Source organism: Atractosteus spatula, chromosome 8, assembly GCF_055471065.1.
Source record: "Atractosteus spatula isolate fAtrSpa1 chromosome 8, fAtrSpa1.hap1, whole genome shotgun sequence".
In the NCBI taxonomy this organism is placed as follows: domain Eukaryota; kingdom Metazoa; phylum Chordata; class Actinopteri; order Semionotiformes; family Lepisosteidae; genus Atractosteus; species Atractosteus spatula.
Window position 1 is genome coordinate 11,177,970 of NC_142713.1, and position 27,784 is coordinate 11,205,753.

The following is a 27,784-nucleotide window of genomic DNA, read 5'->3' on the forward strand; positions in this document are numbered from 1 at the left end:
ATTAATCGGTTGTAAGATGCACTTTTTTGCAATCTGCTGCCGTTACTTAGAATACAGGAAATTAAAGTACGGTGATGTGGATGTACTGTAGGTAATAGGACTGATAACAATAGGTAAAAATTCCTAAGTTTATCCTCACTATATTCACTCACTACCATTTTTATGATGATGTGTAGCACTGCATGTGGCACATTTCAGCATTTTACCTTACTTTGTAATTTATGAACAATGGTCTGATGTTATCATCTTTTTTGCACATTAATAATGCATTTTAGTTTTACAATTTTCCACAGAAAAAAAGTTTTATTCAGCATAAAGTATGTGGGTACATTCCACTGTTATTTATATTAACTTCATTGGCATCATCAAAGGAAACTTGGCTTTTTCTTTCAACAAAAAATGCTCATTTATGCTAATTGCACTTATTATTAAACTGGCTTCAGATCACTTGTATCCTTCACCTTGCTTCTTTTTTAACTCCCAACTTTTTTCTCAGGCCTTTACCCCTACTTTCCATCTGTCCTAAGCTCTCCTCTGTCCAATTCTTTTGCTGCTTGTGTTGTACTTCTCCATCCATATGCCTCCCTCCTACTCCCTTTAGCTCTCCCCCTGCTGTCAGGCCTGTCCCTGGAGTGACCTTGCCTTAATGAGCTCCTGATCACGAGTCAGGAAAAGAGCTTTCAGTCAGGGTGTCTTCACAACAAAACAGGCATTGCATTGTGAGTCTGGTTAAAGGGAGAAGAAGGAACTGGGGAAGAGAAGGAAAATCACTGCAAGTTCAAAGGCACTTCTACACCTTTCAACTCAAAGTAAGTGCTGAAGGTACTTAGTGTGTTCTGTTCACAAACATGGAATTGCAGAAGCAGTTGGGGAGAGCTAGAAATGTACTTCAGCACTCTGATCAGCTCCTTCTGAGCTGGGAATAGAGTTTGGTGTGTGTTCTAATGTTCACTCAGCTGTTGGGCTGTGTGACTGAAGCATACTGTGATGACATATAAAAAACAAGAGGTGAAGAGGTTTTGCAGTGGTGAAATTAGCATTTATATGATTATTTTCTTTACTAATATAAAAATGTAAAGATGTATGTATGCAAACTCAGAAACAAAAAACTGACAATAAAGTTGAATAGAATTGATTATATTAACCACAACTGAGCAAGGGCTGGAGTATTTTAACAGCTAGCATTTTCATAATTTGTGATAATTGTGAGATCTCACTTTAAGGATCTGAATTAGTGGTTGGAGCTCTTTTTTGCCTGAGTTTATGCAACAGGTGTCTTCACATTGGCTTGATCATACATAGTACTTTGTTTTAGTGTTAGTTGAATATTTTAGTAAGAAATGTTTGAAAAACTGTTCATTAAAGTAAAAATCCTTATTTATATTACATTTGTTATATCTTAATAGTAAATTTTAAAACTTTACTGTCATTATTGTGTAACCAAATCTAATTAAATACAATACCTCACATATGATTTTCATTCAGTACACAGTTACAGTATAATTTTGTTTCCATCTATAACCCATTTGCAGGTGGATTTGGACAAGCTGGCAATAAAAGTTGTACCAAACACAACAACGAAAATTTTATAGGCAACAGTTACATTGTCCAGAATTGAATAATAAAACTATGCATTTTACCACATGGTCCAAATGTTTTCAGATATCTATTAAGAAATATTATTTTCTTTTTTGTGGTAGACATATCATTTTTTTGTATGAAGCATTTGTGAAATCCTACACAGAAAACCTTCCTGAAATACATTGAAATCTGTTGAAAAATGAGTTCAGATGAGCCCAGTTAGAGAGTATTTATTTTTTTTACTTTATTATTGAAGGCTAATAAATACAATTGTTATATTGATATTGAAATAATTCAATTGTTATGCATTTCTAAGTCAATTCCAATACAATGTTCTGTACAATTAATTGTACAGGATCTTTCTGCTCAGGAATGTCATCCCAAGTTAGAAATTGGCATGAATTGCAATGCAATTTCGTCATTAAATATTGCAGCTGATGCTGATTAATGAATGAATACAAACGGTATTTCAATGCATGGTATTCTGAGTCTGGCTGTTGCTCCTGAGGAAAGAAGTAATTTACAATTGAGTTACAATTTTCAAAGATCTACAGGAGCTTGTAGGAATTCAAGTGTGAGAACTACTGGTTCTAATAAGAAAAAATGAAATATTGGTTGCTTGTGGATTAACCTTATTCAATTGCCTTGGCATAGCTAGAGCCAGAAAATAGCAGAGCTGTGTATGTATTTGGCTAGGGAGAGTGGGGGAGTTATCACACAAGAGAAGAAATTGGGTCAAACCTGACAGGAATAGGAAACCAAGAAACCTCCAACAACACTCATATTGATTAGGTTAGATATGACTCATTAAACAAGTAGCCCATGTGGTTAGGTTCTAAAATAAAATAGAAAACATTAAATCTGTTCTTTCTACATTTCTCCATTGAAATCTGTTTATAAAAAGCATTTGAATTGAGAAGCAATTATGTTAATTTGAATGTTATGCCATCATACTGCGATACACCCAACATGTCTAATTGCTAGAGGTAAATTTAATCTTTAACATGAATTATTCTTCATATGATGAAGGAACCAGACAATTAGACAAATCCATGTCATCGGCTGATTTTGCCATCTTTTTACTCATTCAGTTTCTTGCAATCTGTGCACAGAGAAATTCCTTTTGACGGACTTCATTTATTTCCCATTTCCCATTCCCTACAAACAGATCACAGATGCCTTTGAACAAATGATCAAAAATACACCAGGCTTCTTCTGCTTAATGTCATTCCAAATGATATCTCTTTTTCTGTTTTCACTTGCCCAGTTGTTGTAGATTTCACCAGGCAATACTTTTAAAAGGATAGGAAGTGAACTAATAAACTGGTAAACTGTATCATACTATCTTTCTATCTTGCATCACTTAACAACAAAACTGACATTTTTTATGGGTAGGTGGACTTTAACCAGTTTGCTAGGCAGGTTTAGACAAAGGGTAAAAAAGCATGTATCAATAGAACAATTGTACATGCTGGTAATTAAAAACAGTATATTTGCCCTGAAATGTTCTGCTTCCGCTTTCCCTCTTGCTGAATTAATTTAAATATTATTAGTGACCATTATACAATACAAACAAATATTGTGTGAATAAAACAGAAAATATAAGAGGAAATATATTTCATGAAACATTTCCTGCCTCCTTTGTAAGTTTACACCAATTTTTTACAAGACTGCATTGTCTTAAAGTTCAGTAATATTTTTGAGCATAGTCATTTACCTTACTGTATAAACAGTGTCAATATCTTTAAGATGTGCATTAACGATAATATGTTTTTTCTTTGTCATGCAATCTGTTTTGGGGAACATCCAATAAATATGACCTGCATCCTTGATGCATTGTTTGATCATAAGAAACACACCAGCAGTGAGAGGTGATTGACTGTAACTCTGCTGTGTTTCAGTTATTCTCAATGAATGAGTTCTGAATGGAAAATAAGTGTTAAGCCTCCAGCATTCATCCTGTGAATTATTATTCTTCTGAAAACATTGACCTTTCGCTTGAGAACAGAAACAGCAAAAGGCCTCATAAGCTCTCTGCCATCCTCACACTTTGCTTTTCTAGACCAAATCAGGCCCAGTGCCAGGTCATACCACTGCCAGTGGCTGATAAAATGAAATACACTCTAAAGCAAGTGCTATGGTGAGGCACCAGGGTGACAGTCCCAAGATGAAAGAATGGCAGTTTCAGATTGTCGTGGTTCAGATGCCACACACAAATTCAGAGATTACACAGTTCAAACAGTTCAGGGTAAATTAATTGAGGAAGACAATTGACTTGAGATGTACAAAAGGAGTCAAAGCTTTATTTTTTCTGATTTTCCAAATTACTTTTAAAAGAAATGTTACCTATTTATCCAAAAAAGATTAAAACATGTTGTTTTCATTTTTTCAATAAGAGTTTTGACAAATATAAATATTGCTGTAATAAAGCTGGAAGTACTGAAACTTGTTTTAAATATTATTATGTGATATTGCTTATGTCTACAACAACTATGGTTTATTTAACAAAAGAAGCAGTATTTGCATTGGGTAGTATTCACATTAGTCTTTTTTTCTAACGATCTTTGAGAAATGTTGCAAAATATATATACAGTAACTACTGTATATAGTTATGTCTGGTATTACAGTGGGTAGTAAAGAAAAACAGCAAGTAATCTCAGTGACACAAACCACTAAAATCAGCATCAAGCATTTGCAGTTTCACCAGTTACTGTAACAGTCACACCACACACATTTGTTCTATTTTGTTGGTGAACAAAGGAGATCACACACACTAGCTACTGAACTTCCAGAACATGAGAGGTTGGTGTGAAGTGGTGTGGACAATGTATAGAACAAACCTGTGCACTTAAGTGGTGAAGCATTGAAGCCTGGCAGGTTTTTTGGTTTGAATCCTCAAGGAGTCTGTGGCTTGATAGATTCCACAAATTAGCTTTGCTCTACTTCAGAAGACTTTCTTTTCTTGGTTACTGCATTAGCAAAAAACAAAAAACAAAACAGGAAGCTGCAATTCATATGGGGTTGGAAGGGTTTGCATTGCAGGCAGCATTAAAAGTGAGGGGTCTGGAAACTGAGCACTGCCTGTATTGCAATGACAAAATATTCCTTAAACAAGCAAAAGGGATACAAATTTAACTCATTGCTGTGTAAATTCTTTGTTTTTCAATGAAGACATCCAGCAAGCTGTCTTTTGTGCTTTTGGGAGTAACATCAATCACAGGATATCCCAGTAATCAAGAAAAAAAACTGCACTTGGCTTATTTTCTTTATTATGGCTGAGTCTTTGAGAAGTGGAGCTGGTATTGATACAGTACACAAAGCAGTTTTATTGTTTATTGTTAACTTGAGAGTTTCTGGAGCTGTGGTGCACAGAATGGCAGGGGAACATAATGAGGTCTGTGTTTGTCCTTAAGTTATTTTTACATTGGGTTTTCTCAATTGTGGCTTGAATAAAATAACATTATTTATATGAATGCTTATTATTTTCATTAAGGAAACCACCAAACGGTATGCATGTACTGTAGTTCTATTTGTGTATAACATTTAGAAACAAACAGCAAAAAGCTACAAGGTACACAACACAATTTTCTGTAATTCAAAATAATATTGTTTGGCTGACAGCCAATATGTTTGTTCAGTTACAAGCTTTTATAAAATTAGGATTGCATTGGATCTGAAAATTAAAGTCACTTTAGGAGAATATTGTTTAAAATTCTGAGAAAAAAATAATTATCTGTGTACCTTTACAAATACTTTTTTTACAGTAGGACATCGCAGAAAAAGCAGAATATAATATATAAAAATATAAATAAAAGTAAATAAAAATCACAAAAAGAAACTGTCAAGCTTAATGGACACACTAAGTTAAATTAAATATAAGTATAATGAAACAACAATAAAACTGTAAAAAATGAAATTCAAGAGAATAAGCTTGTCTTTGAGGAGGCTGTCTTTCTGTGCAAAGGTTATTCAGTTTTTGCATTTAGGTCTTTTTAAATAGTTTGTTCTAAACAAAAACTGACAAAGCTACAGTTATATAACTTTGATGCAATTGCTGCCCTTCCAGAGTGGTAAGCCCCAAAGGCTAATGGGACCTACTTACGTATGTGTACAGAACACAGTCCAGCCTCACTCAGAATAAAATGTGACCTAATTTTTGTACACAATATTGTATTTGAATTAGTTGTGTGGGCTTACTACATTATAATGTAAAGTGATAAAACAAGCATGTTTGATTGGATTTAACTCTATGTGCTATTAAGAGCTAATACAGGGGAATACGTTTTTTTTATTTGCAGAAGAAAAAGTAGTTAAGAATATGAAGATCACAAAAATATAAACAATGCATTTTTAATAAGTATTCTAGTGTTATTGCATGATGAAAATGACATACAGTACACTGGCATTTATCTTAAAGCCTTAAAAAGGCTTTTCTCTAACGAAATTACCACATTTGTATACATGATAAAAGTTGTATCGCACTAAAGCTGGAAAAAAAATACTACTGGTGTTTACCTTGTTAGGAGTAAGCGTAACGTATTCGTTTTTATAATGAAGGGCTTGTAAAGTAGCAACTTCATATATTAAAACCACAGGTTCCACAAAGCAGAACAGATATGTTTTGTTCAGTTTAAGAGTTAAGTAACCTTCTGATCCCAGGCTGCAGTTAAAAACTGCTATAGTGTAACAGAGCTGTGACCAAACATGTCAGTTTGGTAGCTTGGGTACTTCTAGACTGTGTACGGTTCCTCAGAAGCTACTGTATGAAGTGTTTACAGGTTAAATTGCTAGATATTCAAGACACTATTGAAACTACCTGGCCTTTAACACTGATCAATTTGTGTACATTAAGATTCCATTTAATACTAAATTTACCATGCACTCGAGTTTATTTATGAAGCTTGCAATTCAAATCAGTTAGTAACTTTCACGGTAACAAAATTCCTGGCATTAGAAAAATATTCAAGCAATTTATTTGATCTTATTTGTGTGAAATAATCAATGTGAGAATTTGTTATTAAATGGGTGTGCAGCCAAATACTGTACAAACCTTGGCAAGCAATAGTATCATTTTTGTCAAGTGTAAGTGAATACTGTAAGGATTGTGATTTTCTTGGAAATCAGGTATAATTAAGCAAGAAAGAAAAAATACTTTTCAGAAACTCTTGAAATTCAGACTCAGAGACTCAGAAACCTATGTTATTATGCAATAGGAAAGAGCTGGAAAGAAAGAGTGCTACAAAAGTGTGGTAGAACAAATTTTAGTTTTTGTAGAACAAATCATTTGAGCATTGCTATTTTTTATGAAAGTACGCACATTGCAAGAATAAAAAAAACAGTAGAAAGGTGCCCTTTGGAATTGCTATCAGAATTGGGTTCTGTGAAGTGCACAGTTTAGGTACAGTACTTCACCTATGTCCAGTCAAGATCAAGTTCCCCTCTTGATACTTACAGGTATTTGTATACTTGCTCTCTCTGTTTGTTTCTCCCTTGACGTTACTTTCCCCTAGGGACAGAAGTGTTTGTGCTTGTTGTTTGTGTTTCTGTAATTAACACAGTCTCCTGTTTCTCTCAGCACACCGCAGAGAAAAAGAAAGTAAGGGGAGGGTCTTTTGAGACAAGAGCACAGGGGAAATGTATGATCTGTAGGTATATTTTGGTTGTCATTGCTTCTGAAGCTTTTGTGTTCACATCTTGGTTTACAGGCATGTTAAGGAAAGGTTTACTATAAATTCTGTCAAACATAAAATCATTTCAAATGAACTTTTTTTCAAACTACTTTTAACATGGAATTTATAAAACCTGAGAGAATCAGAGATTATAGACCTTAAAGATGACGATGAAAAGCAACATTAAGTCTTTTAAAAGAGATTGATAAATTTTATTCAGATAAATTCACAAATCCCATATTGTAAAAAGGCAAAAGAAAAGGGACCCTGGAAGAAACAAAGACATTTCTGTAGTCATATCTAAAGTCCTCACACCTACAGTGCTACAAACCTTAAATGAATGTCAAATACTTTATGCGGTGACATCAACCCCCATACTGTATGTGAGAGATTTGAATGCTATGAAAGTTTCAAATGTTTAACATGAAACTTGATTCATGTTAAATTTAGGTTCTGTTTATCATGTCACACTTATCATTATTACATATATTTTTGACCATTTACACAATTCAAAACTGATCTATCACTGCCTCAAAATTAATGGAACAACAGCGAAAGAGTGAAGAGGTTACAGTGCACCATATAATCTAATTCATGTGGTAGTATTTTGTTGATGACTGGAAAACAACATTTGCAGTTTGCAATTTGGATTGCTTATTAACAGATTGGGAGATATGCCAGTGCCTCAGCCTTAAAAGAACTCCAACAAATCCCAGATGAGATAAAGAGTAGAACATGTTCAACACTTTCTCCTTTTTAAAAACCTCATTAAACTGATACCATGCATACACTTCACATCTCAAAGCAACTATGACCCTATCAAGTAAACTGTCACTTTGTATACACATGTGCAATCTGTTATGTTCATTAACTGCTGCTTACCAATTCCCAAGTTGAATGGCTTTTATTATTATTTTTCAAAGAAGAATATCACTGAAAGTTACGAAGAAATTATATCTGCCAAGATGTAGTACTTTATTACTCACAGTTTCTTCCATACAATATTTAGGACATAGGGGAATAAGAAGCTTGGTCAGCAAATCCCTCTAACTCTTCATATAAACCAGTTTGAAATAATGAAATCTTGTGTGTTGGGGGTTATTTTGTGACTGTCCCGGTTTTATAAAGGGCCAATGTAATAATTAATGGTGTACTATTGTATGTTAGAAGTAGTAGAAAATAATCACAATCTTCAGTGAATCACTGCATTAAAAGCAGGTGTTCTGTAAGAACAAACATGTCTGAGTTATAGGGATTGGGTATAAAAAGTACTGTGCATTTTCCCATGGTGGCAGAAACTGTTTCTGTCTGTAATTGGGCTTTTTTCCAATTGAAAGAAAGGTTTAAGTCAAAACAGTTCTAACTTTATAAATACAATTACAGTAACATTACATCAGATTTTACAGTCCATTTCTGGTGCTCAAATATAAGTAAAACCAGGGCTCCTACACTGGAAATACAGTATGTACAATAACATGCAATAAACAATAACATGCAGTATGTGCAATAAAATGGTCCAGTGCTAGTGGAGAGAATTATAGCACTCAGTAGGTATGCTATAGCAGACTTTATGACATGTACTGTATATACTGAACAGAGTAGAAAGTATAGATGCTAGAAAGCGTAGTCCTGGCATTAATGTGTGGTTAATTTTAACATGAGCAGTTTCTGCAGTTTCTGTGAGGAGAATGAAGACATACAGGAGATTGTACAGCCAGGAAAAAAGTGTGGTTGTCATAGGTCATTTATCAATAGCCAATACATGTTGTTATCACAAATAAAGGACTTTGAGGTCAGCAAAAAAAGCATCTGAAATTGTTCTTCTGGCCTTAATATCTGGTGTTTATTTCAGCTGGCTAGTACTTAATTATAGGTGGGAGAATTACTTGTCTTACAGTTTGTGAATTTGATGGTGTATCTTTTGTTTTTTATCATTTTGTCCTTTTCTTGTGTATTGTGAGAGTTTTTATGGTAGCTGAAATAAATTTACTGTTTAGTTTTAATATAGTCAATGATATTATTGTTCTCTTTATGTTCTCACATGTTTTAGAGCACATAGACCAGAGCACAGCAGCAGCCAAGGTATGCAGAACACGGCCACACTTTGTGAGGTGTCAGATGGAAGGATGAAGTCAGAATGAATTAACACTGTTATCCTTTAGTTCGTGTTGACTGGCTTAGCAAGGTTTCTCAGGGACTTCAGTTCGATGAGGTATTCTCAGAGCCTGGCGTGGGAGGACTGATTAGCATTGTCACAGTCTGCCCTCAGAAAATAGCCTTCTAGGCTCAGAACTCCCAACTTGTCTAGAATATTTGCATAGATCTTGGTACTTTACTCTCATTTTGATGGAATTACCTCTAATCAAAACTAAATTTGGCAGCATTAGATTTTCCGGTGCAGAAACACTGACCTATAAAGAAGTGCTGTTTAGAAGAAGTGTCCAAGATTTTGAAGAATCAATACGGATTTTCTGATTTAGAAAATAAAATACATTGCAATTCACATTAAGCAGCAGTTTTAGAGTATTCTATGTGTTCTAAACAACTAAGAGCTAATTTTACCAGAAAGTAAACTAAAAAGGAACCTGACAGTATAGCATTATATTCATCATTGTCTCGGCCTCCACTAAGCAGACACAAGCCCCTGCTTCTTTCCACAGATGCCGACACACATTCTAATTATCCAACCACGTCCCTAGTCCTGCACCACACCATCCAGCCACCCACTACTTAAGGGCTCCTCACCTGCACCTCCTCGCTCAGTATTAAGTCCGTACTTATAGAGCTCCCCTTCATTATAAACTCTTCGTCTGAGAAAACCATCGTCTTGAGAAAACCCAGCTTCTCGACCTACACATCCTCCTGACCACGACTTTTGGCAACGCGACTCGGCTAAGTACACCCGGCTTCCCCTCTCCATAAAATTTCCTTGTCTAACATCTTTGGCTCAGCACCGAACAGGGTCCAATCCCCTTGCTGTACCCTCCGGCGCATTACAATCATGTCCTAGGGCCTCAATTCCTGATCTTACTGCAGGGGTATTTTTAAGTGACAGCATTCCAGCAGGTCAATATCCTCATGTAATGGTGGCTGTCATGTGAAATAAGAATACGACAGGCAAGCCATCGACACCTTACTTGTCAAAGAAAACCCCGATGATGATTTTGAGTAAGACTAGGATGACATGTGGCATCTAGGGCTCATAGACCAGTGAACAGGCATATGCTTCTCTGAGCACTTTTAAGTGGAACGGCTTTACAAGACAGCGCCTACAACCTGGCAAAAAGCATGTGTCACTGATATAAAGCTTTTATTGATTACAACACTGGCCATATTTAGCATGTGACTTTACCAGTAGAACTCCTGTTGATCATTCCATTTAATGACAAATGTTAATCAGTAAAACATTTACCTCAATCGTGACTTTCAATGAAATGTTAGAACACCTACAGAAAAGATCATCATTTTGCTGATAGACATCTTTTACAGAGCAAACATCTTTTATTAAATGTTACTGTATGTACAATTGCTCTCACTACATAAACAAAGAGAAATGTCAAGGTTTCTTTTTGGTATGAACAGTGCTAGAATTATTTCAGGTGTTGTGAATGTAAACCTAATTCAATAATTCATATATTGAATTATTATATCATTTAATTTTATTTTGTTGATAAAATTAAGTTTTACAAGGCTTTTATGTCACTTACTTAAGATAAGTAGGTGATGTAAAGCTCTGATTAGGTAATGGACTGACTTTGGCCTCCCACAGTTGTCTCTTTCAGTATTAAAGTATTTCATTAACAGAATGTAGTCTGTGTTTTGATCTGTGCTTGATCTGTTTTTATAATTAAGGCTCCTAGGTATATCTGCTTGCCACTGTGTCTTGTGAACACTTGTATCTTGCTTTTAAATGTAGCCCATAGATAATTCGTATTTCCATATATCATGGGAGACATAAAAAAGTTGTCAGCATGTTAAAGTATGTCAGTAAGCAAAAAAATTAAACAATACAAAAAAATACAAATAAGGAAAATGTGAATCTAGGACTACTGTTTGTCTGTGAAGGATATTATCAGAAGAGCCACAAATGCAGAATAGACTGTTTGGTCGTGTGCTTGTTTGGTTGTACTTTTCTGTTGTGCCATAGCTGGTAGTGGGAACAATTCACCAAAGCATGATATCCCCTTGAAGTTCCCCTTCCCCACCAAGAAAGGCATAATTTAGAGTAGCCAATAAAACTTAAATTGCATGTGTGTCACATATGAGAGGAAATCAAAGCATGCTGAGAAAACTTACATTGGGAAAATACACAACTTATACAAATTCACAAAAGTAAGACAGAATATACAGAAGAACTTCACAAAAAACCCACTGATGATTTGTGAGAAGGACTGGGATTACATGTGGCATATATACAGTAGGGCTCATAGACTAGTGAACACCATACTGCATGCTTTTCCTACAGGCTCCCTGATTTTGAACTAAAACAGGAGCCCTGGACGTGTGAAACATTAGTGAACTATCATGTTCACTATCATGTCTCTGTGCCGCCCCCAATGCATAATGTATAACTATCCATCTATTATCATGATCATTTATTTCTGTTAAGGGTTGTGACGACCCGGAGATTATTCCATAAGTAGAGAGTGCAGGACTCTTACATGGATGGGACACCAGTCATTATCCCCTAACACATATAATATTCTCACATGGAAAAATTAGAGCCACCAATTAACCTAGCCAGCATGTCTTTAGATGGTGGAAGTAATGGAAAGGAATTATGTGAGTAAACTGGAACATGCAGAGAAAATCCATGTAATCACTCAGAGAAAAAGTAAGGAGAAAGTGCCCAAAGCTTTAATAGAACCTGCTGTTGTATCAAAAAGCTGTGAGACAGAGGCATTAACAATCCCATTTAAAACTAATAAAGTGGTTCTTGTTTATCCATTGTGTGTATGCTCTGCTATTTTATTTTTTATTTAAATATTTTATACAATTCATATTACTAAAATTTATTTACATCATATTACATATTACTATTTTAAAATAATTCTCCACTCGGATAATTTGCTGTGATTTTGGTTTTGGGAGTGGGACAGCATGTTATTTCAATATGTACATAACCAAGATGAAATACAGTATATGTTTAGTCAAAAAACTCTGATTCAAAATAAACAATGCCACCTATGATCCTCCAAAATCACATACAACAGCAAATCTGGTGTCTCTTAGAGGTCTCCTATCCTTCTATTGAAAAGGGCCAACCTTTGCTTAGCTTCTGAGAGCAAATTAGTGGTGAAGTCTACTGTCATACAGACAAATCGAGACAAGCCCAACAGCAATCATTTTCAGTTTAAGTGAGAATGCACTTTCTTTAGCTTAATGGATGACTGATACATCATAAGCATAAGGAACTGCAACGATAGATGTGGTTGTTGGAAAATACTGGGAGCTAAAGTCTATTTTCTCATATCTTGTGAGAACACGTTTTGGCTGTAGTTGGGGTTTGTCTTCCAGCTGAACCTTTGTTCTGAACTCTATTCCATCTGAATTCTATTTCTAACAATGAGAAACATGTGCTGTGCTTTAGGAGAAATGAATGTTTTCACAGGCTGTAGTCAAATATCAATATATACTGTATTTACAAGAGAGATGGATTAGGACAAAATATTTTGTCTACAAATTCCACAAAAAAAGTCACCATCAGATACTAGGTTTGACATTTCCATTTGGGTAAACATTTTGATTTAATATAGATTTTAATGTAACTGGCATAGATATAACTGAAAGTGGTATATACAGTAAATAACCAGAAATTAAAGTATATATGGATATGATATATATATATATTCTATATGTTTAGATATTTTTTTCTCAGTGTAAATTTAATTTTGAGGCAGAATAAAACCCTCACAGGAGTATCCAGTTATTTTACTTTAAAAACAAAACAAAGGGGAAAAGGCATCACTTCTCAGTGGCTCAGTTCTGTATGTCATTTGCAGTTCTCATACTGTATCAAGTATTCACCTGGTAGCCATATGCTGCAAGAATTGTTCATCACGTCCCCATCACAGTTCTTTAAAAAAGGTGCAAAATCATAGACGTTTCCACTTATTTGAGAAATAGAACTTCTAGAAATTCTTTCTAGATATGGAAAGATATAATGTAAATTTAAAAATATCTTTATAATTATTTATTCAGATGTAGATCTACCGTTATTCTCAGTACACTTTAAGTGCAGAAACGTTCATATAAACATCTTTCATAAAAAAGGGATCATTAATTATATTAATTAAGTATATAATTAAGCTAATTCCACAAGAAAATGGATTGAAATAACTAAGTCAACAAACAAATGTTGCTATTTACATATCGGGAATGAAATACACAGAGATACGAAAGAAGTGTTTCAGCATTTGCAGAAGTATACAGTAGCTTCCTCTGCAGACTGGTACATTAAAAACCACCTCATGTTGATAAATCACTAAGGGACTTTAAGTAACTGGTGCCCACACAGAAATTGGTGATCAGTTGGTTGTAATTACATAAGACCTGTGCTATCTGAAGGTCATTCTTTAAACAGATTTTCCAGGTTGTCCCATTAATAAAATCTAAAGTTATTTTCCCATGATTCACAAAAGCTGTCATGACTAATAGACTGATAACTTAGTTTTACCCGTGCATTTATGGTAAGTAAAAAATTAATTGCAAATTACAAACATTTCAAAGAAGTTTGCTTCAAACATAATTTTTACCATTCGGAACAGATGTTAAAGGTTACAAAGTAAAAGCTTCATAGATTAAAAACGACAACATCTAACAAAAAGTACTATTATGATTTATTTTAAAAAAGCACCATTTTGTAGCAATATTGTACTTGTGCTGATCATTTTGTTGTTTTGTCAGTAGTTGATTGTCATATACAGTACATGCTCTTTAACCCCTGGAGCACTGGTTTCTTTAATCGTGCCTTTTTGTACCCCAAATTAAGAGTGTTCCAGAGTTACCAGAATTCTAGGTAGAAAATTTAAAAAGTTATACCATGGAAAAAGCAAAATTGAATAAAACAATATCAGAATTCATAACTATAGAAGTTATTCATTTAAAGTATAGCTATTGTCTGCTCTTAACCACTTCTTGTATTTTTCAGCTGTTACATTAGTATCCAAGGCAACAATTTTTAGTAAATGCAGTTTGTGTAATTCAAGTGAAATTAATCAAAATTCTTTTTAGTCCACCTAAATAGATTGCAGCCTATTTGAAGTTAAAAACTCCAAACACAAGCAGCTTATTTTATTCCTCTTGAGTCAATTTTAAATTATTTCAAATTAAAATGTTTGAATCACCATTTAACTTTATACTCTAATGTATTGGAGCCATTAATTATCTCTTGCAGCATATCTGGTGCCTGTTTCATTAGTACAATCATATTCAGTATCAGCTTAGATTTAATATATTTACTGTAATATTTATTTTTGCGAGGTCTTAAATTTAACTTACTATGTATCTATACAGTGATGCAGTACTCACTGTATTTACCATGTCTTAATTAGTACCAATCCAAGATACAGTAACTGTAGGTTGTACAGTATATACATATATATACATATGTACAATATATAAAGTTGTACCTGTTACGAAGCGTTTTACAGGACCCTATGCAGACAGCAGAATCCGGAAGGGTGTGAAACAGACATGGGGAGGAGACAACGAGGAACTGGGCTGGTAGATGAACAGGGGGATGTGACGAGTGTGCACTGGTCCAGGGGAACAAGTCCAAGGGGGTCCATAGGGGAAAGTCCAAAAGTTCAGAGCCAGGTAATCCAAACAAGGCAAAGACAAGGTTAGAAACCGGAATGGGATCCGGTGCAGGGATGGGGAATAGAAGCGGGGGTGACGAGGCCAGGCGCTCTGAACCATGGACTTGGCTATGTCAGGACGTGGGTAGGAGGCCTATGCCCTCAAGCCGCAGGCGTAGGGTGACTTGGTGGTAGGAGGGCCTGTGGGCCTGCGGGCGTTTATCTTCCAATGCAGAACCCGGAATAGAGTGAGCGTCTGGCTTTTAAGGAGGGGCTGGATTGGAGGCAGGTAACTAAATGTGAAAGAGCTGGAGCACCCTTAAGAGGAGGGATTACAATCGTGACAGTACGTCTTTATCTTGTCCTTTTTCTAAAACTAATGCCATTCTTATTACCAGTGCTAATATCCATCCCAGGCCCAGTGGTACAGTACATGAAAGAAAGACTGAAAATAATGTACTACTGTAAATAAGACAGTTTTGGTGTCGTAATCATATGAATGAGCCATAATCAGGATGATATTGATTTGTCACTACTAATGTTTTCACTGCAATGTTTTTACTTGTGTAATTCTGTATCTGTAACATACAGTATACAGATTTTTATTAGTTTATTTATGTTATACTTTTATCCAAACCAACTTATATTCATGAAGTGTATTAAAATAAGTCATTTATTTAGCCTTCACCTAAATCTATACAGTACCTTGCAAATGTATTCAGCCCCTTTCAATTTGTTAAATTTTAAATGATGTACAGTATACACATTTTTAAATTAATATTTCTAATCAGAACTGTAATGCTCAAAACTGATTACGTTATCAAACATTTCTCTGAGAGAGAAGCCAAATATCAGCACAAAGCTGAAAGAAAAATCCAACACTAAAATATGTTTGTACTGTATACAGTATTTATTCACCCTCTTTTCTATAGCTAACATAGGTATACATCATCAGTAGGTATCACTAAAATATTGAAAACATGAGCTTTATGGTATTGATTCCAATTTAAGACAAATTTCAATTTAAGACAAAGAAAAGATATATTTTAAATTTTGCTGGATAAAAAATAATGCGTTTTCTAGACTTTATTTCTATACTCTATTTTTCTTAGTCTTATGATTCTGATCATTATTTCTTGTTGTATTTCATGAAATAAATTACAGGAAATGCAGTACCTGGCCCACGGTCACTAACCTCCTAGTAACATTATGTATTTGTTCAAAGTTGGCTGGCCTTGGCAGGCATACTGTAGTCCAACACTGAGGTGCTCAGCATGATTTTATATTAGATTTTGTGTCCGGGGGAAATTATATTTTCTGTACAGAATAGGATTGAAGGCATCTAAAAATAACAATTTATTTAACAAGAGAGTGCTGTATCACTGCAAGCATGTTGGCTATTACTGTAGATAGACTCCATTTCTTGTTGAACTCTCCTCTCTATGGAAATCAGTGAAAACATTCTGTAAATCTAACATTCTGTCATAAATAATACAGTAACTGCTGAAAACGTTCAATAAGTGCAGGACAGAGGTACAGTATACGCGGAGCAGCAACTGAGACATTCAAGCACCTCCACCACAGATGATAATTTCGATTGTATTGAATGTGCAATTGTGAAAGACCAATGGAAAATAGAGCAAATAAACTCAACATTAACCTGTGTACTATGCACAACATATTCTATGGGTCATCGAAATACTGCAAATTGTTCACTTACTGGGTTCCGCGGAATCTCAGACCATCAGAAATCTGGATGGGTCTCTGCTATATTAATGCTATATTAATATATTAATATCAGGCTGCTCACTGTTACCTAAAAGATTTTACAAATGGGAAGTGCAGTATTAAACCTCCTTGACTGGATACACATCGATTTCCATATCTTGGTCTCAAAGAAGTATCTATTATCCAGAGGAATTGCTACCAAAGGTAGGTCTTGATTTTAGGAAGTTGATGAGAAATTCTACTACACTGAATCAAATGTATTGGCATAACAGTGCTTACTAGTTGCAAACAACTTTAGTTTTCACTATATTTAGATATATCATTTTCATCAGTTGCAGCTAACAAAATAATAGAAAGATGCTATGCAAATCTTGAAGAATAAGAAACAGCAAATTCCATCCATCCATCTATTTTCTAAACTGCTTTATCCAGTACAGAATAGTGGGGGAATAATAATAATAATAATAATAATAATAATAATAATAGTAGTAGTAGTAATAAAAAATAAACTTTATTTTATATAGCGTCTTTAAAGGTAGCTTCTTGAAGCACTTTACAGAACAGCAACAACAACAATTAACAATAAACAATAAAAAATAAAAAATACACAAGATAAATATGATGAGAATATGCAGAGGAGACAGTAGATGCTGGTGCTAAATACAGTGAGAGCAGAGGGGTAAAGAATGGAACCAGTTAAGTAAAGGCTCTTCTAAAGCAGAAGATTTTGAGTCTGGATTTGAAGGAGTTTAGAGAAGCTGAATCTCTGATATCCTTGGTGAGAGAGTTTGTGAGCTTAGGGGCATAACATGAGAAGGCCCTGTCACCCAAAGAGTGTAGACGGGCTTGGGGGACAGTTAGGAGACCAGAATTAGAGGAACAAAGGTTGCGAGATGGGGAGTGGGGTGATAATAGCTTAAGCAGGTTCTAAGGTGCAAAACCATGCAGAGTATTATAGGTGAGCATAAGGATTTTGAAGTTGACACGAAACTTGACAGGAAGCCAGTGCAAGAACTCCAGGATAGGAATAATGTGATCACTTGCATTAGACTTGGTCAGGATTCTGGCTGCCGAATTTTGGACATACTGGAGTCTGTTCAATGTGGATTTAGATACCCCAGCAAGTAGAGCACTACAGTAATCAAGACAAATGTGTTAATCATCTTTTCAGCCACTGTTAGCGATAACAAAGGGTGTAGTCTAGCGACATCTCTGAGGTGAAAGAAAGGTGTTTTAACAATGTGCTGCACATATGGGTCGGATGTTAAGCATGAATCAAATATCACTCCAAAGATTTTCTATTTAGACTGAAACTCAAGTACAGTACCATCCACAGACAGGGTTACAGGATTGGGTTCATAAAGCTGATGGGGGTGCCAAGAAGCATGACTTCAGTTTTGCCACAATTAAGATATGATTTATTGTTCCTGAGGAAATTTGTGGACACACAGCGTTTCTGTACATTTAAATATAATGCACCCCCCCCCCCCCCAGAAAAAAACATTGCACATCACTCTATTGCACATGTATAACACATAACAAAATCTAACATTTATAACATTACAAAAGATATTGCACACAAGTGGATTGTAAAGGTCACAAATTGTGTTAATCCTTGCCATTTGCATTGACAGCTTTAATGGATAGTGGAACAAAGGAATGTTTGCATCTGTTTGACTTACATTTGGGAACTCTAAAAGGTTTACCAGAAGGAAGAAGTTGGTATTCAGAATTGAGGATGTGGGAAGGGTTTTTTCTGCCTGTTTGATTATGGCTTTTTCAAAGATTGTCTGCAGGGAGGGGTGCTGTTTCACTCGCATGACCTTCAAAGCTGTTTGAATGAGATGGGTAATTTGTGAAATTTTGAGTCATCCAAGTTTTTATGTCAGAGATACAATTAGATAGAATAGAGACAGCCATATCAGTGTCAGGTTTGGTATGGATGTATATTTGAGTATCATCAACATAGAAGTTGAGGCCATGTGATCTTAAAAGCTGATCAAGTGGAAACATATAAATGCTGAAAAGTAGGGGACTCAGTATTGGGCCCTGAGGAACACCAGACCAATTTCAGACCTAAATCCACCAAGAGAGGCAAAATAAAAGCGATCAGTGAGGTAAGACTTGAACCATTTGAGAGCAGTGTCAGACACAGTCTCAAGACGAGAAAGTAAGATGTCATGGTTAACAGTGTCGAAAGCAGCACTAAGATCAAGAAGAATGAGCATAGAGAGAGAATCAGAATCAGAAGATATTAAAAGATCATTAGTAACTTTGACCAGGGCAGTTTCTGTGCTGTGAAGTTGATGGAAGCCAGATTGGAGGGGTTCAAAAAGGTTATTTACAATAAGGTGGTTATGTAATTGAAATGTGACAGCACGTTCTAGAATTTTTGTAAGAAAGGGTAAGTTAGGGATGGGGCGAAAATTGTTTTGATTGTACAGAGCCATGTTTGTTTTTTTTGGCACTGGGGTAATTGCAGCAGTTTTGAGGACCACTGGTACAACATCAGTGCTCAAGGATTCATTTATTATATTGAGGACAACTGGGGAGAAAGAAGTGAAACAGGACTGAAATAAAGTGGTGAGAATGGGCTCTAATATAGAGGTGGTGGATTTCATTTGTGAAACTAGCTTACTGAGGGAGGTAGAATTGAGAAGAGAGAAGTTGGAGAGAAGGGAACCAGAAAAGTGCGACAAGCTGGGGGGAGGTGTGGGAATGATATGTGTTGTGGAGAGAATGTGATGCCGGATGTTGTCGATCTTGGAGCTAAAGAAATCTAAAAATTGCAAAGTTGTGATGAGGGAGGTAATATGGTTGGGCAGTTAGGTCTTAGCAGTTTGTTTATGGTGGAGAAAAGATGCCTGGGGTTGTTGTGGTTATTTTCAATAATGTGAGAGAAGTAGGTGGATCTAGAAGACTCTATCGTATCCTTATATTTAGACAAGTAATCATTCCAAGCCTGATAATGTACGTTTAGGCCAGACAGATGCCACCTACGATCAAGTTTCCGGGAGACTGTCTTCATAGATCACAGATGGTCAGTGTACAAGGGGGCAGAGTGAGATAAAGAGAAGGTGCAAGTTTTTAGGGGAGCAAAGGTGTCGAGGGTAGATAAAAGAGCACTATTAAGCAAATGTATTTTGTCCTCTGAAGGATCAGAGGTAGAGAAACAAGATAAGGAGGACAGAACAGAATTTTCAAACCTAGGCTGATCAATTGATCACCAGTTGTGGAAATTTACAGAGCGTAAAGTGTTAGAAACAGGTCATTCCAGATTAAAAAGAATAGCTAAGTGGTCAGAGAGGCCTAGATCAAGGGAAGAGCAGTGGAAAACAAAAGAGTCATTTGCAATGATTAAGTCTAGGGTGTGTCCTTTGTTATGTGTAGGGCTACGAACAAACAGAGTTAGATCAAAGCATCCCAATAGAGCTAGAAAATCCGTAGCCAAACTGAAAGACCTTGAGTCAATGTGTAGATTAAGGATACTCTTAAATCTGAGGCATACAAATGAAAGTAAATCAGCAAACTCACCTAAAAAGGCTTCTTTAGGTTTGGGTGGTCTATAAACTGTGGCAATGGGAAAAGAGATATTTAAAAACAAGACACTTAAAAGAAGAGGGAAGAGGTACAGTAACAGGACTTAAATTGTAAAGAAGATTGTAAATAACAATGATGCCCCAACCTCTGCCTGAGACACGCAGAAAGTCAAACAACCTGTACCCAGGAGGTACTAGTTGGTTAAACAGGATACCATTGATTTGTCTGTGCCAGGTTTCGGTTAAAGACAGAAAGTCCAGCTTTTTATCTGCAATAAAATCACATAAAAAGAGTCTTATTGTTCATGGGTGTTTAGTAGAACTGATCTGGCTAGTCTCGAGGATCCAGGGGGAAGGAGAGTGGGTTCCAAGTGCAGTAGTGAGAGTAGATTTTTGAGGTATTACAACCCCAAGCTCTTCCCAAGTGCTTTTCAATTTTGAGCATGGTTTGTGTTTCTGTATATGCAATGTCTTTCTTACACCAGCAGTCCTAATGCTTTGGTCTGTCAAATCATGTTTTTACTCTTCCAGTATGGTAAAATTATAGCCTTCACACCTTGGAGACTTTGGTAGAACAGCACTCTGCAACTGACACAAGGTGTTTCCATGACTGGAAAATGTTATTGTCAGTGCTAGTAATAATGCTACTGCTATGTAATTCACAGAAGCTGGGTTGTCATTAAAATAAAATGAACAAGTAATAGGTTTATTCTATGCTGAAAAAAAGAAGAAACGTTGTGTTTTCTTTCTTCTTTTTTTTAACATGGAATAAACCTATTACTTGTTCCTTTGCAGCCTACGCATGCTGACGCAGCTACCCACCTGAACAATTAAAATAAAATAGTCTGTTAATTCAGGTGCCTAAGTTGATTAATGGGTAGCTTAATTGGTGTACTTTCTAAAATAGTGGTAATGATCTTAAATTAAACTCTAATACCCAGCACAGCAATACTTTAAATTTTAAATTTATAGAATATGAAGAAGTTAAGAAGTTACACCCAGGGTGTATTTACTGTATTTGGTATTCAATTTGCATTACTACTTCTTCAACTGTTTTCATAAAATAAAATAATAGTATGTTGAGGATACTGTATTTCTCATTTGTATATCTATTCTGATTCAGAATCTATTTACTAAGTAAAAATAATTCCTGTTGTGGTACGTTCTAACTTATATTGCTCAGTCCTAGTTTCATGTTGTTGTGTGGGCCTATTGAAATGATAAGTCACTGCACTATGATGAAAGATACAAGATATTTGATACAAAACTGAAAAGTACCGTACAGTATGTGCAAAGTCCTCATTTGTATTAAAGAGTGTACTTTTGAATTCAGTTTTACTTGATCCTAAAATAAAATGTACTGTAATGCATTCTCACTAGACATTGTTTTACTATAATTCTGCCTACAAGATTCCACTCTAATGCAACATTCTGGAATTCTGCAAGTCAGAAGTGTGATCTTTTTCGTTTTTTAGTTGAAGAATTGCTCTTTACAAAGTTTGGTGACACCCAGTCAACCATCATTAGTGACAGAATTCCAAAAAACACTTGTCAAATTCACAATTTTTTCTTTAAGTTCATCCTGAATTCTTTCACACAATCACTGTTTAGCATGCATTGATAAATATAGGGAGTAATTTGTAACAATTAAAACCTAGAGCAAAATTTTAACACCTACTTCTAGACCTTCATGTCCAATTATGATTAGTCAACTGCTGCATATGACCCACATTACAAGACAAAATGTTAGAGCTTTTTGTCCTATGGTGCTTTCAGTTTTCGTGCTAAAGTACTCTAGCATTGTTTCTGATCCATGATAAATTTTTCTAAAAAAAACTGCCATTAAAATCTCTGATCAGTTCCACAGTTCCACAAGCTGAATAATCTTTCATAGAAACAGTGATAATATAACACCTGTTAAAAAAGTATTACATTAAGGACTTGAACATTTTTAGTTGGGATCTCCTACTTTTATATTTCCTTTTAGTGAAAAAAATATTAACAAAAAAAACTTGATAAATTAGATATCACACCTTATGGGGGAATGTCAGTCTGTTCCCCAAAATCTAACTTACCCTCTTAAATACAGACAGGCGAGGCTGAAACACTCAATTGAGAAAGAGCCCCCTTCACTCTCCAATGATCCCCTAACCATCTACCCTTCAACCCTACCACTATGGTTGCCATGGAAATGAAAAGCTTCACCGAAAAAATGGGGGCATCCTACCTCTGGTCTTTTCATTGACATCTGAAAGCAAAAGAAAGAAGCTCATTCATCAGGGAGAGAAAGGCATGCTGGGAAAAAAGGGCTGACCTGGATTTAAGAGAAGGAGTAAAGAGTGTGGCAAAAGAACATCTTTATCATGAAATAGAGAGCATTCAGCCAGCCAGAAGAGAACAACAATTAGGTATGGCAGTGAAATATAATTTGTTACCTGGGCCCCCACTTTGTCATATTTAATTCATGAAATATTTCAAGAATGTTATTTTTTTCTTTATCAGTACAGTTTTCAAGGCAGGTATGTAGACTGCTTCATATGGTTCCCTTACGCATTGCATTGAAGAATTTTTAAAATACTAGTGTTACAAAATACGGAAATATAGAAATACACAAAACGGATGGAATGTGATTTAAAAATAAATAATCATAACCCCCTAAATTGTAAAGATTTTGAGAAGAATATATCAGAGCAGTTGGAGTAAATAGAGGCAAAGGATTCTTAGTGAGAACTTTAGTGAAAAGACAGCTTAAGTGAAAACAGAAATAATTCAGGTACACTGGGTTAAACATTTATTTATGACACAACACAAACTAAACAACACACAACATAAAAAAAATATAAAAGTTACACTATTTACAAATAAGGCATGTCGAAGGCCTATGTCCTGACAACCAGAGATACCCCAGACTGCTACCAAGCATTCGAATCCTATATAACAATTAACAAGCTCAAAAATAGAGATATAGCCAACAGAATGCAGCCTAGAGTTAAATCTCTCTCTATATAAACCCAGATGCAAAATGAATGGGAAAAATATCTCCCTATTCCAAAAACGCATTAAGTAATCAGGGAAGGCCATATTTAACCTAGGGATTCTCTATACAGGAAATCTGAGCTTCTCAAAAACCAAAGAAGGACAAGTTCTCTTAAACAAGGTTCAAATGCTTAACTGTAATCAGGTCTTAAAGGTTGATGTGAACAAGGACCCACCCCGCCTGACATTGGCTCCTCTCCTCTTCCTTTGTGTCTTTTTCTCCTTTCTCCTTCCTCCGTTCCTCAAGTATTGATGACTCTTAATCATTTACACAGAAATTAATTAACAAAGGTTAACAAAAAGATTCCTTTAATCAGTTTGTCTCAGACCCTCTCCAGTCAATAAGGTTGAGACCCACTTTGCCAGCTACTGTATCGCCCTGCAGCTCCCAACTGATGTCTTACTGAAGCTAAGCAGGTATGAGACTGGTCAGTACCTAGATGGGAGACCTCCTAGGAAAAACAAAGGTTACTGCTGGAAGTGGGGCCATTAGGGGGCATTCAATCTGTGTTCTGTGTGGGTCCTATTGCCCCAGTATAGTGATGGGGACACTACATGTATATTGTAAAAAGATGTTCCATTTTGGATGAGACGTAAAACCTATGTCCTCACTCTCTGTGGTCTTTTCTTGAAAAGAGTAGGGGTTTTACCCTGGCATCCTGGCATCCTGGCCACATTTCCCATTGGCCTTTTTCAGTCACAGCCTCCTAATAATCCCCATCTATGAATTGCCTTCATGTTGTTCCAATGAAAGCTGATGTGTGGTGAGCATATTAGTGCACTATGGCTGCTGTCAAATCATTCAGGTGGGTGCTGAACAATTGTGGTGGTGGAGGAGAGTCCCCATTACCTGTAAAGCACTTTGAATGGAGTGTTATACTGTAAGTATAAGCAATTATTATTAATTATTAATACCCAAGGTCCTTTCTTGCTTTGAAGCTCCTGAGAACTATAAATGTTAACACAAGCTAGATGTTTGACTATTGTCCCTAGATTCTTCTCAGTAGTCACTTCCAATAACTGTAACAATAGATAGCTATATTTATTTATATGTGTATGTTTGCTATGTGTTGAACAAGCTCTACTTGAAATCCTCTCCAGTTTGCTGTATTGATTTTATCTCCTCACGTTTTGTTTTTTGCGGAGTGATAAAGTATTTTCTTTTTTAATATGTTGATTGAAAATTTCTAAGCTTTTTGCTACATCTTATTGCTGTAGCATTTGCAATGTTCATTTTTTACAGGTCAGTAAGTGTTTCAAGTATAGGTTGCCTCAGATAAATAATAACTAAATAACACGTAATGTAGTAACTTCTACACTCCTACATTTCTACACTATTTTTTTGTATATAGTGTATCCTATTCTTATCCTTTATAAAGGAATATATTGTCCACATTCCTGAGGACAACGGAAACCACATTTTAATCAAAACATAAAGGCTCAAACTAAAAACTTCTAATGCTAAGATTACAGTAAATGTCAATACAAACTCAATAGTAAAAAAAAATCAAATGTGTTGATTGCCTATATACTCAGACCCTTTAACTCAGTTTTTTGGTAGAAGCACCTTTTAGAGCAATTGCAGCCTTAAATGAAATCTTTCTGGGTAAGTCTCCTTTTGTACACTGCCTTGGTGCAATTTTTGACTATTCTTTTTGGCAGATTTGTTCAGGCTCTCTCAAGTCAATAGGACTGACTTAACAGGATTTAATTAAGCTAAAATGAACCTGTAGTAAATGTAACGCTCAGCATTTAAACCAAAAAGATCCAGTTTAGTGTAATCTGCCCAAACGTTTTGTAGAATCACTCAGGTGCTTTGTTGTAGACTCTGTAACAGGGTACTCTGAGGTAATGAACAGACCTGTGGTGATCGTTGACTGCTGACCGCATATCTCCATCAACAACTAGACTGTCAGCAATGAGCTCTCTGGGGAATACTTGTTTGCTTTGTAACTATCGTCTTGAAATAGGAGAAATGTTTTATTTCTTTTCTCTTTTTATAGGAGAGAACAGGATTGAGAGCTGTGATGAACACTTGATCAGTCACTTGTGCACCCCATATAGGGGTCTCTCTTAAGGAGAGAATCTGTAGCTAATGACAGACTTGTTGCTGTCCTCACAGTGGCATCCTTCATGAGTTTCCTTTCCTGGCTGCTCAGTTTGGAGGGATGACCTGATCTAGGCAGTGTCTGGGTAGTACAATGCACCTTCTACTTCTTGATGATTGAGTAGACTGTGTTCACAGGAATATTCACAAACTTCAGCATTTGTACCCCTCTTCTGATCTGTGCTGTTCAATAACTTTATGCATGAGTTGTTCTGAAACTTCTTCTGTCTGCATTGTTGACTCTTTGCTTGAAATTCACTTCCTGACCATTGAAATCAAATTATTTTGTTCACCTTAATTAACTTAGGTTTTCCCCATCAAAAGGTTAGAATGATCATACAAGCATGAATGTTCAATTTTGTGATATGAATTATTAATTTACTTCTTTCTTTTTGTTTTCTTGCCTTAAATGTGTGGAGTAGATTGTATATATAATAAATATTAATTGATAATTCAAACTGCCCTGACTTCAAGCTTTAAAGCTAAAAAATGTGCAAGAGTATGATATATTTGCAAGTCACTATAAATACATATTGTGATGTTCTGGGGTTCCAGTAGATTGCTAGCCCAGATACTTTTAGCAGAGTGACAGTCATAGGTTAAGTGTTTACAGTATGTGCTGTTGCCATGGTGCTTTTATCTTCACGAAGCACCCTTAGAAATAAAAAAAAAAATACATTTTCAGTTAATACAGTAGGTCTATCTGAAAGCCTGGGAGCAACACCATTAACTAATCATTAAATAATGGCAACCAAATACCTCATAGATCCTTTAAATCGATCTCTGCATTTTCCCCAAAATCATTCTGAAAGTACTCCTTTCCCAGTTAGTCCATTGGTTATAGAAGCTTGTCTGACAATAAAAGCTCTATCATAAGACCAGGTCTCACCCAGAGCCATGCTTCTTCCTTTTTAAAGTCTGAGAAACAACCTAAATTGAAAGAACTGTGATCCACAACCTAGACTTAAAGCTCATTTTGGATGTCTTCTCTCAAAATGCCTTCTTAGATCCTAAGATTGTGTTTTCTACCTCGCATTATATGGGAAGATCCTCAAATATACAGTACAAATTTTAGCAAGCAAGATTAAAGGGTTTAGAAACGTACTAGTTCCATTGTCCATAATTCCTCTGTAACTTTGCCCCATAACGTTTAACAGTATATTAAATAATAAACTAAATGTTTTCTTAATTATATTCATTGTTGAAAATAATAGTGAAATATGTAGACTTTCAGTGATAAGCAATGTTTTGTAGGCTTGGGAAGCACAAGATAGACTTCCCTGACCTAACTGCCTACAATCCCTACATCTGAATCTGGTGGAATGTACAATTCAGTCCTACATACCATTATCCTTAACACAAACTCAACTGAAGGCTTAGGCTAAGAATACAGCAAAGCTCTTGTGGAATGTATGGCACATTCTTTTCAAGCTGTGCTTCGATTGTTTTTCTTTGCAAATACAGTATGTTTGGTCAGAAACCAAAATGAGTGAATTCTAAATACTAAATTATACATTTTGGTCAGTGAATTTTTAAGGGTCAGTACATGGTCAAGTACATCAACATAAAGTCTAAAAAATCAGGCGAATACAATAAAAGTATAGCAGCTGATTATTGTGCTTATTTACTGTAGAGCAAGAATGTTTGGCAAAAAATAAATGGTCTATTTGACTTTTTACTTTTTTTGATAGCCTAAAAATTCATTCAGATCTTTGCATGTAATGTCATACATTTCATTGCCCTTGTGTGTGTTTAAATCTTGTTGAATGGGTTGTAAAAGTCTCTTCCCTGAATACTGGCTGACACTGAAAAAAAGGCTACAGGAGCTCCGTAAATAAAGAGTGTTGTGTGTGCTCTTGGTTATTGCTGCACGAACCCCACATTCCCTACAGTGCAAAGTGGAGCGAAACAGACTGGCCGTGACAAACACGCTAACAGTTTCGTAAGTTTGATTGCCTGTTTGATAGTTGTAGTGTTTGAGTGAAAATGATGAAGCAAAGAGACCGAAATCTTACCGTTACCACAAGGAATGATTATTTTTGTGTACTTTCGCATTCAAATTTGCAATGCTAACGTCTACGTGAAAAAGAGAAATATAGAACAACCTTTCAAAATTGTACACAAAACATATAACGTGGATTTTCCTGCTAAAAGTGAGTTATGGAAAAGAAAAGTGAAAAAAATTAAATCTCAACTAGCAGCAGTTGGTTTTCACGAGGCCTAATAGTAATACGAGGGAAAACGGCAATAATCGCATCGTTCCATGTGAGCCAGGTCCTGGCTAAACACAAAAAGTCATTAAGGGATCAAGAAGTAATTTTAAAA

The 27,784-nt window shown here is 35.6% G+C and overlaps 1 protein-coding gene across 1 annotated transcript in view; it reads left to right on the forward strand.

Moving 5' to 3' along the window:
- Positions 1 to 655: 655 nt before the first annotated feature.
- ptn (pleiotrophin) overlaps positions 656 to 27,784 on the forward strand; it is a 91,467-nt gene continuing 64,338 nt past the window's right edge. The window contains exon 1 of the mRNA XM_088922966.1: positions 656 to 809. The gene's annotated coding sequence lies outside the window, so the exon portion shown is untranslated. The remainder of the gene's footprint in view (positions 810 to 27,784) is intronic.